At 43.8% G+C, this 21223-nt stretch overlaps 1 long non-coding RNA gene across 1 annotated transcript in view; it reads right to left on the bottom strand.

The window, feature by feature from the left end:
- Positions 1-19818, bottom strand: part of LOC309519887 — an 88487-nt gene extending 68669 nt beyond the window's left edge. The window contains exon 1 of the long non-coding RNA XR_014214052.1: positions 19564-19818. This is a non-coding gene — a long non-coding RNA (uncharacterized lncRNA). The remainder of the gene's footprint in view (positions 1-19563) is intronic.
- Between the last annotated feature and the right edge of the window lie 1405 nt (positions 19819-21223).

Genomic DNA, 21223 nt, shown 5'->3' with positions numbered 1-21223 from the left:
GCAATTTCAGCCATGTGGCTGTGTCAAATTTGTTTTTGTTTTTATTGACTGAGAGTATGAATAGGCAGTGATACAATTTCTAAAATACATAGGCAATAAAAAGAAACACAGACAGGCTTCTAAAATTAGGCCAGCTGCTCACCCCTTTTCCTCCTCTGGCTTTCTCCTTCCCTCCCCACCCACCACATTCGCCATTTCAGAGAACGATACGAGTTTTTTGAACTGATTTAGGAGAGGCCCAAAATCCTCCATATTTTTGTTCCTATGGAAACCATTCCCTCGACACCCTCAACACACATTCAGTATTCCGGTCTTACACTCCGTTTGCTTCTCGCAAATGATACACACATTCGTAGACAAAACACCCCGCTCTCAAAACCTTGCTTCATGTGCATTCTGGAAGGTTTGCGTTTTACATTCAGAGTCAGCGTATTTAATTAATAATCATTAATTAGGGGGAAAGAAAGGTGTCAGACTGACGGTGTTTGGAGGCTCAAGGCATATGTCTGTTCCTGGAACTGGGGCAGTTTGGTCCCAAGGTCCCAACCTCCTGAGATAAGCGACAACTGAAGTAAAGAGTATTTATCAGATACATTAACTGACTCAAATCTAGAACCATCCAAAGGATTCTGACAAAAATGAAAACAGGAGCACATATTTCTGGCCTCCACTTATTTGTTCCATGTCCAGAAGGAAAATCTATCCAGTGAATATGATCAGGATTCGCTTTTGTTGCTTTTTGCCTGCAAACAACACATAATATCTAGCTATATCTTTCTTGAGAGTCAGTGTGATGCAGCGGTTACAGTGCTGGACTAGGCCCCAGGAGACAAGGGTTCAAGTCCCCACTGAGCTATGAAGCTCACAGGGTGACCTTGGGCTTCACTCTCACTCTCAGCCTAACCTTCCTCACAGGGCTGGTGTAGGGATAAATTGGGAGGAGGAGGTGGAGAAGGAGAAGGAGAAGTATTTATGCCACCTTGAGCTCCTTAGAGGAAAGTTGGGATAGAAATGTAACATACGAATATACATACATACATAGGTAAAGGTAAAGGGACCCCTGACCATTAGGTCCAGTCGTGGCCGACTCTGGGGTTGTGGTGCTCATCTTGCTAGCCAAGGGAACCGGCATACAGCTTCCAGGTCATGTGGCCAGCATGACTAAGCCGCTTCTGGCGAACCAGAGCAGTGCACGGAAACGCTGTTTACCTTCCTGCCAGAGCGGTACCTATTTATCTACTTGCACTTTGACGTGCTTTCGAACTGCTAGGTTGGCAGGAGCAGGGACTGAGCAACGGGAGCTCACCCCGTCGCGGGGATTCGAACCGCCGACCTTTTGATCAGCAAGTCCTAGGCACTGTGGTTTAACCCACAACGCCACCCGCGTCCCTACATACATACATATTGATAATGCCCCCCCATTTGCATCGTAATTTGCATTACTAACATAATTTAAACAAATAATTATGTAAGCTGTGTAAGTTATGTAATTTTGACAACAGCAGGCAGCAAGATGAATAATGTGGTTTTTGGCAGAAAGTAAACTGTGGAGGATCGGGCTGAGCAATGTATTGATACACCGTCCAAAATTGCTTTGAGGCCCACATTGTGGTAACAGTTTCGTATTATTCAACACAGCGGTGTATTGTGAATCATGAGGTGTGTGGGCTATATATAAAATAAAATTTAAAAAATCATTATGTAGGAAAAGAACCATAAAGCTGGTCATCGCTTCTCTCATGATTCAAGCCACCCCTGTTGCTCTGTACTATAAAATAACAGTTGCAACAACATGTTACAGGTAAGTAAAAGTGTATCAGTTTTAGACCCCTAAGTAGCAGCAGTTGCCAGAACATTACCCTATTTGCCTCTACAGTGGTACCTCTGGTTAAGAACTTAATTCATTCTGGAGGTCCGTTCTTAACCTGAAACTGTTCTTAAACTGAGGTACCACTTTAGCTAATGGGGCCTCCCGCTGATGCCATGCCGCCAGAGCACGATTTCTGTTCTCATCCTGAAGCAAAGTTCCTAACCCAAGGTACTATTTCTGAAGAAGTGTGCATGCACACGAAAGCTCATACCAATAACAAACTTAGTTGGTCTCTAAGGTGCTACTGGAAGGATTTTTTTATTTTGTTTTGACTATGGAAGACCAACATGGCTACCTACCTGTAACTAGTACTATTTCTGGGTTAGCGGAGTCTGTAACCTGAAGCATCTGTAACCTGAAGCGTCTGTAACCCGAGGTACCACTGTACATAGTTCCACCATTTCTGACATCGTGCTACAGCGGTATATAACCAGTGTTTCCCAACCTTTTTCTGACTGTGGCCCACTTCTGACTTTGTTTCCTTCCTGTGCCCCCCCATGGGTGTAGCCAAGAAAAGACAGAGGAGCAACTGCCCCCCCATAAATAAAAATCAGTACAAATCTGAGGTTCTGCACCCCTAACGAAATGCTATGCCCATGCCCCCCCCCAATCCTAACAGTAGAAAGGTAACTATTTAAATGTTTTGTTTGGAAATAGAACATGATTTATTTACAGTTTTTATAACTTGTACAATTACAAAAAAATGATAGGAACATAATGAAGTATTGTTGAAGCAGAAAAACAGAATCATAGAGGTGGAACCCCCTGCGGTGTAGGAAAGTCAGCTAAGGTATCATCTGCTTAGAAACCTCCAAGGAAGGAGAGTCCAGAACCTCCCAAGGGAGATTCATCTTCCATGTATTATAAAAAGTAAATAACACTTATTTGACCCCAGCTATTTGACACAGAGGGGGGAAACCTACAAAAACAGTCCAAAAGATGCACAGGGAGTTCTGTATATATGGGAGCATTTTCAAAAGCAAGTGGTCCTCACTGACTGGGTGGAAAAGGATCTTGTCTTCCGGAGGAGCCCTGGCTGCGTAGATAAAACACTATAGCCCCACACACCCTTATCTGGGAGTAAGGCCCACTGAACTCAGTGCAGTTTTCTTCTGAGTAGACACTTAGTTATTTATTAGACGCAAGTCAGCAGCACCAGACGACCCCAATTTCACCCCACGCCTTGCAGAGCTGGGCTGACACTGCCAATGGGCCCTGCACCCCTCTGCAACATCCGAAGGCCCTGATCCACTAGGTGCTGGGGTGGGTTGCACCCTGCGCCTTGCAGAGTCAGGCCCAGGCTGCCACTTGGCCCGGCACTGGCAACAGCAACAAGCATCTCCGGCTCGCCCAGCCCTACCCATTGCCACCCCACCACTGCATTTACCTGACCTGACCATGGGCTCTAATGGTCAATACGGGAGCCTCAGCTCTCCCACCAGAAAGAAACCAGGACTGCTTCAAGAAAACCCAGGAGGCAAAAAGGAGCACTAGGCCCTTGTGGGCTGCCCCCTCACCTTGGCAAGTGGATAGCCAGCCAATTAGATTTTTTTTTAAAAAATGGGTTTTTTGCCTTCATTTCTCACTTCCCTCAGTGCCTCCCTAGTCTTGTGCTGTGCCCCCCCCCATTTATGTGATTTCACCTGTGGCCCCCTTGGAATATCCTGCCCCCCCCCAAGTGGGTGTATGGCCCCCGGTTGGGAAACACTGGTATATCACAATGTTTAGCTGGTGATATATCACAACGTTGAAAACCAGACATTGCTCAGCCCTAGTGGTGGAATAGAAACTGCATGTGCCTGATATTGGGAAGAACTGGAAGCGACACCTTCTTACATCCCTAGTTCAGCACCACCAGCTTTTCTTCTGTGAAATGGGCATGTATAGGATTGTGCTGTTGGGATTAATGCAGACACATGTACATATGTGTAGACTAGAGACAAGAAACATCTACATACACAGACTCCTCAGGAAAAGAGCTGAACCACAACAAATTACAACTCTCCCAGTAGTAAAAGAATTAATCAAGACAGCCGCAAAATGCAAAACGAGGGCTTCAATTGGCCCAGTAATTTAGCAAGGACAGATGTAAAAGAATAAAAGGATTGCTCCTGATAAATATTTGGAGCATAAGAAGATCTACAACAGCAGCTCCTTAGAACTTTTTGAGTCCAGACTGGATGCAAACATTAATTTCCCTATTTAGGCAAACTTTTCACTGATTTAAAGTAAGTTGTCATTTCAGCAAGCCCCAGTTTTGTAGGATTCTTAACCTTTTTGTGCCATTCAGCTCCTCCATCCTCCTAAATTAGTTTGGTGGCTTTTTAAAGCAGAATTCCCTCCAACACTCCAGAATATGCATCAAAATAAATAAATAAATAAATAAATAAATAAAAAATTTGGGAGCAGAAACCTTCATTTTTTAAGATTTGACACCTTCATTTCCTCAGGAACATTTTAGAGGAGCACACAAGGCCACGGGTTAAATATGTATGCCTCATCTATCTGGATAATTTGAACATTTTTTCATTGAATAAATCAGCTTACTGCTCACTTGATGTATACAGTCTTCCTGCTGTTGGGCACATTATATAAGGAAGACTTCAAATGGTTTAACAAATTCCCTCAAGATGTGAACTTCAGCTTCCAAAAGCTGAAAGACACAAATCAGGTTTCAAGTTATCACAATGCATTTCCTAGATATTACTCTTCAGCATCCTCTTTAGAACTAAGAGTGGCTAAAAGGAGAGAGAGAAGGAATACTCCCCATGCACACTTGCAGAGACTGAAAGATGCTGTGATACACACATCATATGATATGCATGATCCTGCTGTGCCCAGTGCCAATATAGTATCTGGTCAAATGGTACTTGAGAGGTTCGTATCCTACCAAATCAATATGACCAGAAAAGGACAGTATGCAAAGAGAAGAGTTGACAACAGCACCTTCAAAAGAGCCCTGCTGGATGAGGCCATTGGCCATCTAGTCCAGGCATAGGCAAACTCGGGCCTCCAGATGTTTTTGAGACTACAATTCCCATCATCCCTGACCACTGGTTGTGTTAGCTAGGGATGATGGGAGTTGTAGTCCCAAAACATCTGGAGGCCCGAGTTTGCCTATGCCTGATCTAGTCTGTCATCCTGTTCTCAGAGATCAGCCAGATGCCTATGGGAAGCTCATGAGCAGTACTCTCCCCACTTGTGATTCCCAGCAGCTCGTTCATATTCAGAGGAATATTACCACCCACAGTGCAGGCGATACATAGCCATCATGGCTAGTTCTTGCCTCTTGATGTAGCTGCCAGGATCCAAAAAACCTGGCAGGGCTCACATCTGCCTTCCTGGCTGGTGGCAACAGCTGGGAAGTGGCAATTTTGATTCTTCATAGAGTGGCAGATATATCGGCAACATTCACGCCATGCATTTAAGGTACTATGATACTGCTTTCAACGGTCGTGACTTACCCCAAAGCATTCTGGGAGCTGTAGTTTGTTAAGAGTGCTGAGTCATTAGGAGATCCCCTGTTCCCTTCACAGAGATCCTCAGAGTGGTTTAAACCTTCTTCATGGGGAACTCTGGGAACTGTAGGTCTGTGAATGGAATGGAGCTCTCTTAACTATTCTCAGTGTCCTTTACAAATCCACAGCCCCCAGAATTCTTTGCAGAAGCCATGACGGTTTAAGGTGGTATCATAGTGCTTTAAATGAATGGTTTGAATGTGGCCATATTGTCAACTCAATGGCATTATTAGAAAATAGTTTCTCAAAAATAAGTAATGCCAGACGAATCTCATTTCTTTTTCTGCTAGAGATACAAGTTTGGTAGATAAGGGGAATGCTGTGGATGTAGGGTATCTTGGTTTCAGTTAAGGCTTTTGACAAAGTCCCCCCTGATCTTCTTGCAGAGAAACTGGGAAAATGTGGACTAGACAAGATAACTAGATTTGTAAATGGTTGACAGAGTGAATCCAAAGAGCGCTCACTAACAGTTCCTCATCATCCCGAAAAAAGTGACAAGTGAGGTGCCCAGGGTTCTGTCCTGGGCCCGTTGTTGTTCAACATATTTATAAATGATTTGGATGAAGGTACTGAGGGGCTGCTCATCCAGGTTGACACCAACCTTGGAGGAGTAGCCAATGCCACTAAATACAAAATCGGAATTCAGTGTGACCTTAACAGATTGGAGAACTGGGCCAAAACTAACGAAATTAATTTCAATAGGAAAAAATATAAGGTTTTACACTTAGGCAGAAAGAATCAGCTGCAGAAATATAAGATGGGGGACACTTGGATTGCCAGTAATATGTGTGAAAGGGATCTAGGGGTCTTAGTAAACCACAAGCTTAACATGAGTCAACAATGTGATGCAGCAGCAAAAAAGCTATTGCTGTTCTAGGCTACACCAACAGAAGCATAATGTCTTGATCAAGGGAAATAATAGTCCCACTCTGTTCTGCTTTGGCCAGACCACACCTGGAGTACTGTGTCCAATTCTGAGCACCACAATTTAAGAAGGATATTGACAAGCTGGAATGTGTGCAGAGTGGGGTGACCAAGATGATCAAAGGTCTGGAAACCAAGCCTTATGAGGAATAGTTGAAGGAATTGGGTATGTTTGGCCTGGTAAAGAGGAAATCGAGAGGAGATACGATAGCCATCTGAAGTGCTGTCACATGGAAGATGAAGGCTTGTTTTCTCCCGCTCCAGAGACTAGGATCCAAATCAATGGCTGATAGTCACAAGGAAGGAGATTTTGACTAAACATCAGGAAGAACTTTCTGACAGCAAGAGTTGTTTGACAGTGAAACAGACTCCCATGAAAGGTGGTGCACTGTCCTTCCTTGGAGGTTTTTAAGGAGATGTTAAGAGCATATTTTAAGGAGATGTTAGACCATCTGTCGTGTAAGATTCCTGCATTCTAGGGGTTTGAGCTAGATGACCCTTTGGGACACCTCCAACTTTACAAGTCTATGGTTCTATAATTCTATGACTTCCAAGACTCACTTGCAGTCACAGGGTTTGCCTGCATCTGGGCAAAGGGGTAGGCAGAAATGGGAGGGTCACCGGGATGGGCAAAAGGGCCTGCCACAGGGTACATTGTCATAGAAGATCCTGTAAGGTGGATAAATAATAAACAGAAGATGCTCACAGCAAACTTCAGGCCTGTTAAATGTCATGACAGATTTCCCACAAAGAAAAAGAAAACACTAAGAAACCACCCTGAGATCTTTGGGAAAAGGGTGGTATAAAAATTTAATAAATAACCACAAAATCTGGAGATTCCTTCTTGGGCAGAACATACTGAGAAATTTCAGGGCAAGCCAAAAGAGTTTTTGATAGCTGGTAATGAAACTGGGTTGGCCCTAGGCCCATGTTCACGAGTCCTTACCGACTGCACTATTGCCAAGTCTCCAGAGTAAATGAATAAAAAGAAACGTTCTTTTGGGGAGGGAGTGGAGTGGTGATCAGCCGGATTGTGCCAATGCAGCCTGTTTTTGCAGCATGCAAGAAGTAGCCAAAATCCACTTGTGAGTCAGAATGGGGCTGATCCACTGAAACAGATGGTGTGTGGTTAATTCAGTGAACAAAGGAGTAACGACTACAGCATGTAACCTGCCTTTAAAGCTAATGGGAACCTTACTGACCACATTTTCTTTTCCCAGTAAAATGTGGACTCAATTATAAGGAACCATAATCTCTGCCTAAAAGCAAATGTATGAAGCTCTGCAGTAGGGCATGTGCCCAAAGTGTATCACGTGACTATCCCCATTCTTTAAAAAAAAATTAAATTGAGGGGCAGAAAGGCCCATGGTCCATATATGGGTAGAGATGTCAGAATAGAGGAGGAACGAAGTGTTTTTGCTGGGATTCCCCAAAGCTGTGTAGGAATCTCAGAAGCATCATCAACAGTATGGGACAGTGAGGGTCAAAGCAGACAGGATGTTAAAGGTGTTATTAGATTTAATAAGCACTTTTCAAAACTGTAAGCAGCCATATTGGTGGTGGGGGCAGCAAAAAGGACCTATGTGGTGGGGATTTAATCCTTCACTCTCCCATGCTGCTGATAAAAATGATAGCCCACTTATGTATGTAAAGAAAGCAGCTAGGATTCTTTACACACAAAAATGAAAGGAAGAAGTATTTCCCACCAAAGAAGAATGGATGAAGAAAGTGATTGACTTTGAGGAATTGGCAAAGCTATCAGCTAAAATAAGAGAACCTAATGGGGATTGTTTTGTGGAAGAATGGAAGACTTTTGGGGGGCTATCTAAAGAAATATTACAGTATGATGAAATTGTGAGCAGAATTCGAACCACGAGCAGCAGAAGGAATGAGAGGCTATTGTATTATTGATATGGTATGAGAGAGATAGAAGTTAGGTTGCAGAAAATGGGAGAAATACAAAACACTATGAAAAATGAGGTGGAAAGCCGACAAAACAAAAGAACAAATTATTGTGTATTTGAATGTATGTGTGTGTTGTTTTTTTGGAAATTTCATAAAATGTAACTTTTTTTTTAAAGTACCCTACTCCCCATGTTTGCATTGAAAAGAAAGGTCCTATTTGCACCAATACAGGGGGCAGGCAGGGTTCAGAATCATAATGAGGAGAAAGAAGCAAACTCCCACTCCCGTTCATTGCAATCCCAGTCCTATATGGGGCCCCACTATAGTTATCATTTAAAAGCCACCATCAGATGTATTAACACACTTAACATCTAGCTTAACATCTTTCTAGGGAAAGATGAAGTTTACCCAACACACTGCACTAGCCTGTTGCATAAACTGATTGGTTCAAAAATGGGAAAGGAGTACAACAAGGCTGTATATTGTCCCCCTGCTTATTTAACTTATATGCAGAATTCATCAGGAGAAAGGCTGGGCTGGATGAATCCCTAGCCGGAATTAAGATTGCCGGAAGAAATATCAACAACCTCAGATTTGCAGATGACACAACCTTGATGGCAGAAAGTGAGGAGGAATTAAAGAACCTTTTAATGAGGGTGAAAGAGGAGAGTGCAAAATATGGTCTGAAGCTCAACATCAAAAAAACTAAGATCAAGGCCACTGGTCCCATCACCTCCTGGCAAACAGAAGGGGAAGAAATGGAGGCAGTGAGAGATTTTACTTTCTTGGTCTCCATGATCACTGCAGATCGTGACAGCAGTCATGAAATTAAAAGATGGCTGCTTCTTGGGAGAAAAGCAATGACAAACCTAGGCAACATCTTAAAAAGCAGAGACATCACCTTGCCAACAAAGGTCCGTATATATAGTTAAAGCTGTGGTTTTCCCAGTAGTGATATATGGAAGTGAGAGCTGGGCCATAAAGAAGGCTGATCACCGAAGAATTGATGCTTTTGAATTATGGTGCTGGAGGAGACTCTTGAGAGTCCCATGGACTGCAAGAAGATCCAACCTCTCCATTCTTAAGGAAATCAGCCCTGAGTGCTCACTGGAAGGACAGATCGTGAAGCTGAGGCTCCAATACTTTGGCCACCTCATGAGAAGAGAAGACTCCCTGGAAAAGACCCTGATGTTGGGAAAGATGGAGGGCACAAGGAGAAGGGGACGACAGAGGACGAGATGGTTAGATAGTGTTCTGGAAGCTACCAGCATGAGTTTGACTAAGCTGCGGGAGGCAGTGGAAGACAGGAGTGCCTGGCATGCTCTGGTCCATGGGGTCAAGAAGAGTCGGACACGACTAAACAACTAAACAACAACAACAACATCTAGCTTGGCCCAAGAACTTAAGTTTACCCAACACACTGCACTAGCCCGTTGCATAAAGCTCTTTTGCCATCAGAAATGAAGTTGGCAAGGGCCTGGCCAGCTCCTTCTCAGCACCCGCTTCCCTCTTACTCTGAATGAGAGCAAAGTTAAGTTTTACAGGATGCTTTGAAATATCAGTGTAATTGGCAACCCTCAGTGTTTGGACTGCATTCACCAGTGAAGTATTCCACTTCACTGGGTCTTCCTGCCAGGAAAATTAGTAGCCTTTGATTGAGTGTCTAAAAGAAATATGGAGGGCAAATGAAAAAATGTTTGGCATCAAAGCAATGCATTTGGTGGGAGACTCCCAGGAATAGACTTGTAAATCATGCTTGCTTGACCATAGGCAAGTTATTCATGCTGCCTTCTACTAAGTCAGAGTCTTCTCCATTTATCTCGGTAGTGTCTACACTAACTGGCAGTGGCTCTCCAGGGCTTCAGGGACATCGTCTTTCATACCCTCCAACAATTATACAATTAAAAGAGGGGTATCCCATTCAATAAAAATAACAACAACTATTTTATTATTTGTACTCTGCCCATCTGACTGGCTTGCCTCAACCACTTTGGGCAGCTTCCAACAGATATAAAAACATAAAGGTAAAGGGACCCCTGACCATTAGGTCCAGTCACGGACGACTCTGGGGTTGTGTTGCTCATCTCGCTTTATTGGCCGAGGGAGCCGGCGTACAGCTTCCGGGTCATGTGGCCAGCTCTAGCAAACCAGAGCAGCGCACGGAAATGCTGTTTACCTTCCCGCCGGATTGGTACCTATTTATCTACTTGCACTTTAATGTGCTTTCGAACTGCTAGGTTGGCAGGAGCAGGGACCGAGCAACGGGAGCTCATCCTGTCACGGGGATTCAAACTGCCTACCTTCTGATTGGCAAGTCCTAGGCTCTGTGGTTTAACCCACAGCGCGTCCCACTTAAAACATAATGACACGTTAAACATTTAAAAAAGTTCCCTATACATGGCTGCCCTCAGTTGTCTTTTAAAGGTTGTACAGTTACTTATCTCCTTGGCTCCATGCCCTCCGATATTTTGCCGATGAAAACAGGGACGTCCTAACTAAAAGCAGGACACTCCAGGGTCAATTAATGAAACTGGGATGGTTTCTGTAAATCCAGGACCTTCTCTGGAAAAGAGGGTCTAGTCTTTCTCAGCTCTCTCTGGAGCTATCAGGGATCAAACATGGTACTTTCTGAATGCCAAACAGATGTCACTTCCTCAAATCTCACCCCTACCTTTGGCTCTCTGATTCTGGCCCAGCACGTTTTGGAAACGAGAGATGCTGACGATTTGCTGCCAGCTCTCGGGAATGGAGAAGATCATGAGTAATGGGCATTGGGTGACAGCTGCTGGAACCAAGGAGGCCTTGAATTCTATGTACCAACTGCAGATTTATTATTATTATTAACTTTATGGCATTAACAAAGAAAGAGTGCACCAACCACAATCTCCTCCCCATTTCTATTTAGAGGCCGGGGCAATTCCCCACCCCCCACCCCCGGCACCACCACAATGCTCCGAGTCGTAAATCCATGCTTTCCCTACACAACCTCTCAGTACAGGCAGAAGGGATTTATACATCTGTGAAGCATATGAGGGGGATTTTCTCATATAAGAGATATATTGTCACACAGCATTTCCCAGACTGAATCTGAGGACTGTGCAAGAGAGAAAGAGAGAGAGAGACTTCCATCGAAGTGCTCTAGACAAATAAATCTGCTGAAATTAAAATTTCAGGGTTTATAAAATATTAAATAATTGGCATTTGCATTTCCAAGAGTGCCTTTCATCACCAGGCTTCCTCTTTCGAAGCACTTATCACAGCAATTGTTCCCGGGATCGGAGGCACTGCATATTCATACCCACTCAGAGAACGCTTGAAAAGAAGCAAGGCCACGTTGGAGAGTGGAGCTCATAAACCATCCAGAGGCTGAACCCAGAATCACATCTACATTGCTGCTGCCCCATGTGTAGGACTGGATGGTGCAATAAGCCAGGAGTGAGTAACCTCAGGCCTAGGGGCCCGGGGTGACCCTCCAAACCTCTCTGTCCAACTCCTTGGAGCCCCCACATGCATGCCCCTCCAAGCCACACCCCTCACCAGTCCTGCCCCATCCCTACCTCAAGCACTTTTTAATGGCTGGAATGTGACCTTCGACTGTGATAATGCCCTTTGATTGTCTGGAAGGAAGGTGGGGGGGGGACACAGGAAGCTGCCCTATGCCAAACCAGACCATTGGGTCCATCTAGCTCAGTATTGTCTACACTACCTGGTCTACAGGGACGTGGGTGGCGCTGTGGGTTAAACCACAGAGCCTAGGACTTGCAGATCAGAAGGTCGGCGGTTTGACTCCCCGCAACGGGGTTAGCTCCCGTTGCTCGGTCCCTGCTCCTGCCAACCTAGCAGTTTGAAAGCACATCAAAGGGCAAGTAGATCAATAGGTACCGCTCCGGCGGGAAGGTAAACAGCGTTTCCGTGCGCTGTTCTGGTTTGCCAGAAGCGGCTTAGTCATGCTGGCCACATGACCCGGAAGCTGTACGCCGGCTCCCTCAGCCAATAAAGCAAGATGAGCGCCGCAACCCCAGAGTCGGCCACGACTGGACCTAATGGTCAGGGGTCCCTTTACCTTTACCTGGTCCACACTACTCTGACAACATGGGAGCTACTTTCCCTTTTGATTTAAACCCAAAGTGGCACTTCATGGAGCAATACGCATAGTGTTAGCTCAGCATTCCTACTAAACGAAGACTTGTCCTGCAGCATGGCAGGAGGAAGACGTGAGCATTTGATGAGCTGGAAATACACATATTGGGTTGTTTTGTTTTTTAAATGTCTCGTGCTTTTCATCTGCCACATTGCAGCACTCCTGGAAGTTGATGAAACAAGCAGTTCATCAAAATAATGTGTCCTAGTTCAGATATGCATGTAGTGCTCCTTGGGCCAGGTCAGTCCAAGCTGGAATCCAGCATGGTGGCAACAGCTTTGGTGAGACCCACCTGGTGTTGCCTTGTCAGTCCCAAGCTTGTCAGTCCCACCTGTTTGTCCCAAGCCACTGGCTGAAGACCTGTGGCCCACAGGATCAAGGTAAGAATTGTATCCATTGTTCCACCCATTTGGGCCTCTTGCCCACCCACCAAAGCATCATCATTTCAAAATGTCAGATTACCTGGGTTTATCTTTTGGCTACTGTACTTCTGACTCAAGAAAATATTGCTAGATAAGAGATTAAATTTGAGCTGTTCAGAACTAAACATTTGGTAGCAGGCAGCAAATTAGGTTGGATTTTTTTTTGAAGTGTTTGGGATTTGAGTCAACTTTTGCCCCCCAAAATTAGCTGCATTGGCATATTATTTATAGCACTGTCACACGCGCTTGCCCAAAGACCAATGTTTTGAAAAGTCTAGTAAAATTTGGGCATAAAGAGGGCAAACCTGGTCATTCCAATCTTAACTTCTTTACATTTTAAATTTGCAAGGTTGGTTTTTTTTTACGTCCTCATGAAAATTCACTAGCATTCTGTGCAGATTTCTCCCTAGATGCACATTTTTGTATATAATTTTGCCTAATCCACACGTTTTTGCAAAGCGCTCTTCCTTTATATAATGCATTTTTGGTGTGTCGTTAAATTACAGTGGTACCTCAGGTTAAGTACTTAATTCGTTGTGGAGGTCCGTTCTTAACCTGAAACTGTTCTTAACCTGAAGCACCACTTTAGCTAATGGGGCCTCCTGCTGCTGCTGCGCCACCGGAGCACGATTTCTGTTCTCTTCCTGAAGCGAAATTCTTAACCCAAAGTACTATTTCTGGGTTAGCGGAGTCTGTAACCTGAAGAGTATGTAACCTGAAGCATATGTAACCCGAGGTACCACTGTACTAAAATGTGCTCTGTGTAGGGCATCCCTTGGGTCTGGTTCGGAAGGCCCACCTGATACAGAATGCAATGACTATTGATGGGGGCATTTGGCCGAGAACATGTGACACCATTGTTAAAACATCTGCACTGGCTTCCCACTTACTTCCAAGCCAGGTTAGAGGTCCTTGTATTAAATTATAAAGCCCTGAATAACTTAGGTCCACAGTACCCTCACATTCCAGCTTGGTCACTGATTTCATTTGCAGAAGTGCCATTGGTCATTTCCCAAGCTGGCAAGCTTCATTTGACAACAAAAAACTGAGCCCATCATCAGCCCAGTATCTGCCAATACAAATTCAGCAGGCGTGTTCTGATTCATCTTTTAAATGCCTGCTGGAATGTTTTCTATTCTGTCAGGTTTATGCAAGCAATTCAGAACACATCTTTCCATAACAATTCACTGATATTAACTTTTTATATTACGGTTTTAGTAATTGTTGTAAACTGCTTTGCTATTTTTTATGAATAGCAGTATATAAATATTTTAGTAAATAAAATAATTTCCCACTTATTATATGCATTTCTATGCACACTTTACACCACCACGTGCTCATTGCAAAATTCAGAGAAATGCAAATTTTGAAAGATGGCTGTGTTTGCTTATTGTTTCAAAAAGGGCAAATTGGGTAGGTTTGGCTTTAAACTGAAGTAAATGTCTTCCCCATCTCTACTTGAGCACTCAGAATTATTCTCGACATCTTGAACTTGTTGCCCTCTCCTCCCCTTCTTCACCGCCACCATCCGCTGCAAGCCGTACCACCATGACAGAAATAAATTAGCCAGAGCTACAGGTCACACCTTTGAGGGCAGTAAGCTCTCAGCGCAGAACCAACAGACAAAACAGAAACCTGGAGAAAGGAGGAGGAATGTGGCTGCCCTGATGACTTGATGCAAGCCCAGACAAAATAATTGTTGGCATAATATAAGAGACTCTAGAGACAGAAATGATTGTCACATGGCAGAATTGTTCCTGGAGGACTACTTTACTGCTTCATATTGTAGGAGGCTGCGCGCACATCACATGAAAACATGTTCTTCTATGCCATTACAAAATTAAAAATTAAAAAATCCTTCACCTAGACAAGTAGCAAGTCAAGAAGGATAACCTTACTCCCTGACAAGCTAGTTTTCTATGGGGGAGATCTGGGGACAGGGATGGAGGAGCATTCAGTGATTTGATTTCCTACTGTGGTGCAGCCCAGACATAGACTGCCAACCCTTTTAAAATTCTCCAACATTTTAAAGCAAATTTCTCCATATATGTGTGTTCTTGTATGCAATCTCCTCTAATATACACATCCTTGCAATGGATTTTTGTATGTTAGTTTCACTAATACGTGACTTTTTATTATAGCACGTGCATCTTTATACATCTTACTTCCTAAATTCGGAGGAATGTGAATTTTGAAGGATGGCTGCATTTCAGTTTGTGCACTTTTTTGAGAGGGGCCAATCAGGAAGGTTCACCTTTCAAGGGGAACTGAATCAAATTTCTCCCCCATTCCTACTGAAGAGCTGCTTGAAAGAGCCACAAACTTTGGAGTGCTCATCAAGTTGCTGTCACTTTCTTGCACAACTTCCTCACCTCTGCGCATCACAGCAATAGCTCAGTAATGGTAAGAGAAAGAGATTTGCACACTGTAACACTGACAGATCATTATCAGTCAACAAGGGCCAACAGTCTTTCAGAACCTCACCTTTTCCATGGTCACAAAACGAGGATGTTTGAAGCCGGCCCTTGGCTGACAGCAATGGGAAACATTCATCTGCATTATTTTAGGAATTCTTACACCATCCTTCAGCACAAATGCTTTCAAGGTGGCTAACAAATCTAAAGGGTCTCCTGAACAACCCTGAAAGTTAGGCTATGCTGACCTAGGGATACCCACTGAGCTTTGTAAGTGCAGATTTGAACATGGGTATTACTGGTCCTTGTCTGGCATGTGAACCACCATGCCATATTGACTCATGATCTGAAACTTGCTGTTCTGTAACTTTTCCACGCACATGTCCCTGAGTGTTTAAGATCAGTTTGGAAAAAGAGATAAACCTCCTGCTAGTTGTGGACAAGGCTCAGTGACGATTAGAGTGGTACCTCAGGTTACAGACGCTTCAGGTTACAGACTCCACTAACCCAGAAATAGTACCTCGGGTTAAGAACTTTGCATCAGGATGAGAACAGAAATCACGTGGTGGCAGTGGGAGGCCCCATTAGCTAAAGTGGTGCTTCAGGTTAAGAACAGTTTCAAGTTAAGAACAGACCTCCAGAATGAATTAAGTTCTTAACCCGAGGTATCACTGTACATTCATCTTCCAATTATATAATACAGTACAGTACTAAGAAAATTCCAGTACAAACGTAAAGATTCCTTGCCTTCAACACCTTTTCCTAATGAGTCACAAATGAAAATGCATTCAGTTTAAGTTCTACTAGCAGCTAACTTCAATAGGTCTACTCTGAGTAGGACTAGCATTGAACCCTGCACATGGCTTTTAATCCCATACCCTCTTCAAGGCTGGGCACATGCTTTGATTCTGCACAGCACCAGACTTGAGCACAGAATACAACTTCCTAAGAATCTCAGCCTTCGTTTAAAAAAATCACCACTGAGAAGAGTTGGTGGAAGAAGACTGGAAAAAGTTTAAAGACTACTTACAGAAATACTGTAAAATTAATGAATGATAGAAGAATGTTGGAATGAAGTTATATGGCTTTAGTAGAAATGTTATAAGGAATCAAGTATAAATAGATTAATAGAATATTAAAAGAAAAAATAAGGTTAGAATGTGTTAAGATAATTATAGGATAGAAAACAGAGGAAGATGGAAAGGAATTGCTGAAACGATTAACAGAAGGGGAATACAAAAAGGGAGGTGTGAGGAGGTCGTTGAAATACGTGAATGAAAGATAAGATATTGAAATTGTTTGATGTGTTTTAAACTGTTTTTGTTTGTTTTTGTTTTGTTTTGTTAGTTTAATGTGTTAGTGTTATGTAGTGTTTTTGTATTGTATCGTATTGTTCTTTTTTGTAGTGTTTAAATTGTTGGAAAAGTAATAAATATTATTTTTTTAAAAATCACCACTGCCACCAAGCTTCTAGACCTTATTATTGTTGAGCAGCTTTCAAGTAAGGCTGCAAGAAAACACTCATCCAAAGAGAACTCTCAGCCAAACTGGAGGGAGGATTTGGGAACAAAAGAGGGAGAAAGCCTGCCCTTCTTTCAAATTTGGGGGGCTGGATTGGAGCCGAGGGGGGGGGTTAACCTTACCAACACTCCTCCTAGTGGATTTCTGTCCATTCCCCCAGCTCCAGAAAATTTGGGAGCTGCTAATTCAATAGTGAGTCAGCAAAAGAGATGATATAGGGAGGCTCTACCCCTTGCTGAGTCACACTGATGCTTCAATGAGTTTTCTACCTCATCCCAAGTAGCTGACCAGGCACTTCATCTGTGGCCCTGAGGCTTCTGCCTGGTTCACCATCACCTCTGCTCTTGTGGTTCAAGGGTCCAGGAGTGGCGGGGCGGTGAACAAGTGAGGCTTTTGAGAGCCATCCAGGAATGCAGGCAACGAGTGTGGAGACCTCCACCTTTGCAGGTGGAACGTCTTGGGACAAAAGCTTATATCCATCCCAGATTGTAGAGAGTCTGTGGACAATCCTGCTTCAACCAGAAAGAATGTCCAAGGGTGACCAGAAGATGAGCCTCATCTCAGGGACGTTTTCCCTGGGCCTCCAAAGAACCCCTTTGACCCCATCCTGAGCACTCCCAATTCTCCCGCATCCCCACCCTGTGCTCCCTGGTCCTCAGGATGAAGGCAGCAGTGGCCCTGGTGGAAGGCCACCAGTTGGACTGCCAGACTGCTTGCTCACTAGTGTCTACTTGGGAGGAAATGGGAGAGAAGACACCATTGGAAGCAGTGGCCCAAGCCTTTCAAACAGAGGAGGTGTGTCCTTTGTAAATCTGGCACACTTGCAGCGCTTTGTGCTGCAACGTTTTGTTGTAGGTCCCCACTTGGTCCTTTACCAAAGGCGTCATGGGTTTTGAAGACACTGGAACTCAGGACACAAGGGAGAAATGTGCTAAGAGGAAGGCACGCTTGGCAAATCCACACCGTGATCAACTCCCGCCCACAACTCCACTGTGGAAGGACGTGTGGATCCAGAATTGGCCTCCACAGTCACTTACGGACTCACTGTTAAAACCATGTTTATGGAAGACAATCTTACCTGGCTACAAGTGATCGCCAAAGAAGAAGGCGAAGAGGAGGAGGAGGAGGAGGAGGAAGAAAAAGAAGAAGAAGAAGAAGAAGAAGAAGAAGAAGAAGAAGAAGAAGAAGGCACTTGCTTTCAAATGCCCTTTGTGTTAGAATGCCATCCCTACTTTCATGTGTTAGCTTTTGATTACATGCCAGGGTTTGGGGGAGGAAGGTTACAAGCAAACGGTCCTTTTTTTGTTTTAGAAAAGGGGGTTCCAACATTCACCATGAAGTTGTTAACACTTGGGGTGCCAGTACTGCGTATCCTTGAGTACCCCCAGGGGAAAAAACTGCAAGCAAAGTACTCCCAGCAAACTAGTCACATAAAAGAATAAGACCCATCTTAATGGAAGGAATACAATCAATTGCACATGCTAGAGATACACCAGGCCTAGTGCTGCAACAGAGAATGCAGGGCCCAGCGCCAGCTGGCCTCTCCTGATCACTCTGCACACTGCAAAGAACAGCTGCACCTATTGGATTTCTACAAAGCACCTTGTAAAAAGGACCCAAGGACCCATCTCTCAACCAGCATTTCACTCAGTGTCCAGTCTGATGTCCCTAGGCTTCAGAGATGCCCAGATGTTGTTGGACTCCAACTCCCATCAGCCCCAGCCAATATGGCCAATGGTCAGAGAAGTTGGGAGTTGAGTCCAAACACATCTGGAGGAACCTCATCCCTACTCTAGAGACTCACAAACAGGGGAGCAAATGCAAAAAAAAACAAAACAAAACAAAACAAAAATCCAGTGAGGGCCTTCAAAACATAGAGAATTCCTCTAGATGACTTCACTATCTAAAACTGAAGGTAGATACACATTCTCTCTCTCACACACACACAGGATCCATTTGTTTCTCATCACAAGTATTTGACATGAACTATAGACACAATCTGGTTACAAATAAGGCTATTTTTGTCATTGGAATATATTGTCCCAAGTTTCTCCTTAAAAAGGAGACATGAAATACGATTAGACAGACCTTTGCAAACTGAAACCCCTTGGCTTTAATTCTCCTCAAATAATCTCTTTTTGGACAACTCCATTTCAGAAGAAAAGTCTCTGTCCCCACCCCCAACATGAACTCTACACTCCTTTTCTTCCAATTTCAAAATGTACTTTAAAATATGAACATGGGATGTTGAGGCACTTTGGTGACATCAAAGTGAAAATTACATCTAAAGTGATCCTTGTGGGTGGGAGAATAAAGAGATCTCTTTCTTCCCGTTAATACAATAAGCAATATGAAAAGCACAGCAGAAAAGCCCCAATGTCCACTAACATCAGCATTCCTATCAAGAAACTATAGTAGATTTAAATTTGTTTAGCAACTTTTACAGGGTTTATCATTCAATGAAGACCCCAATACTTCGCTGTGAGAAAGGGGAAAAGATTCTTTTTAAAAACACGAAAGATAAATACCCTTCTTTACAAACTCCTCAGAAACCACAAGAAATTTTTCCAGCTCAGCAATCCCTCTCATTTGCAGAGTAAATCTTTTTATGCCATTAAAAAAAAAGAGTAGAAGAAACATTTTCCCAATGTTCCCTCCCCCCTCACTTTAAAATATTATAACCTGGAGAAGCAAGCAGCTGTTTTGGTTAGGTCAGCAAATGGCTAAAGAGTTTGTTCCTAGTCTCTTATCAAGTTTGAAAGGGAAGCGGTTAAAGCCTTGGGTCCGCCACATCAATAAATAAAAACTTGCAAAACGCTCCTGGTTCGATGGTGTTAATAATACTGACCTGCATTGTATGCATTCCACCAGTAGCAAACTCTTCTCCTTTTCTCCCTCCCTCCCAAAAGACACGCATTTGTGTTCAATCAGAACAGCACAAAAGAAATCAGCAAATTGTCTTCGTCTTAGCTATGTACAGTTCCCAACTTCTCCTGGATGCTACGGAAAGGAAAGCTGCCCCCGACGAAGGTATTCTTTCCACTTTGAAAAGTAAAATCCACTCTTTTTTTCCCCCCTGAGCGAGTTCAAATGTCCGGCTTGCCAGGCAGCAGTGAAAGGCTCTCTCAGTGGACAGGCAGAGTTCTGAACCGGTTGCATATCACACACTTAATGAGCATCGCCTCCTTCCCAGTGGTTACTCCTAGGGAAAGTTACACCTCCACATCTCCTCCAGAAGCCAGGAATGCAGATGAAACCAAAGTCCAGAAAAAACCCTCCATCAATAGCTAGACACGCCCCCCCCTGGCATGCACACACACATACACACTCCCGGGTCAAGGAATGCAAATTGCAACTTCCAAGTCCGTTTGTCAAAAAGGACACGGGTGTTTTTTTTTAATATACTTTCCCCCTTCCATACTGCACTTGGCAAAGTTTCCTTTCTGCTTTGCAGTCATCTGCCAGGAGAGCATTGTAGTGGGTATTGTGCTCCAAGGAATGACTCCATTCCCTAACAATATCAGGAGGAAAGTTTCTCTCGGATATAATTGTACATCTGCCTTCCAATGTGTGTGTGTTTAGGGGGGTGGGGGACAAGGGAAACAGTTCAAGCTGGCCAGCGCATTTGGGATCCTCAGTTTTTATTTTCTCTATAAACATTACGTGAACAGCCAGAGGATTGGGATGTGTGTCGCCACTTTTTATTCTGTGTGTTAAGAAAGGAAGAGCTTGGGGGGCCCTTTTTATGTATTAGGGGAGGCAAGTTGCAAAGCAAAAAGCAATAGAAAACATTTGCATGAATTATGTTAATTAATTCAAAACTGTTTCAGAAGGATCGTTTTTAAAAGCTTCACCCAGGTTATCGTTTCTCACATTAAAACACTTTTAAAAATGACCTAAGCTGTGTAATGCATTGATAAATAAATCTATAATAATAATTTTTAAAACGGCTTCACTATATAAGCTATAACAAGCCAAAAGGTACTTTGATATCTTTAAGATATTGAGTGGGAAAGGGAACTTTGCTCTATGATTCATTGTTATTTTAAATCATGCCCAAGGGAGATCGTGACCACCCAGGAGAATCATGGGAATTGTGGTCCCCATATGAAAGCAGCAAGTGAGTTTGTGTGCCTCACGCATTGGCCTACCTTGTGGACAGCCTGAAGGTGAAAAACTAGACCCGAAGGAAGTAGATCCAATCCAGTTTTCCCCAACATACTGTATTTTTCCGTGTATAAGATGCCCCCATGTATAAGACGACCCCTATTTTTTTAAACCCAAAATTAAGAAATTAAGTTGTTTAGCTTTTGGGGGGTGGGGGATGTCACTTCCACCAATTGCTCACCTGCCTGCCCGCCGCTGCCGATTGCTTTCCACAGCCACTGCCCATCACACACCTCACTGCAGCCGCCAATTGTCTGCCCGCTTGCTGCCACCAACAGCCCACCCGCCCACTTGCCGCAGCCTCCAATTGCCTGCCCAATTGCCACAGCCAATCGCCTGCC

Source organism: Podarcis vaucheri, assembly GCF_965113315.1.
Source record: "Podarcis vaucheri genome assembly, chromosome: 15".
In the NCBI taxonomy this organism is placed as follows: domain Eukaryota; kingdom Metazoa; phylum Chordata; class Lepidosauria; order Squamata; family Lacertidae; genus Podarcis; species Podarcis vaucheri.
Note: the sequence above shows the minus strand (reverse complement) of the source record. Positions and strands in the feature narration are given on the sequence as shown.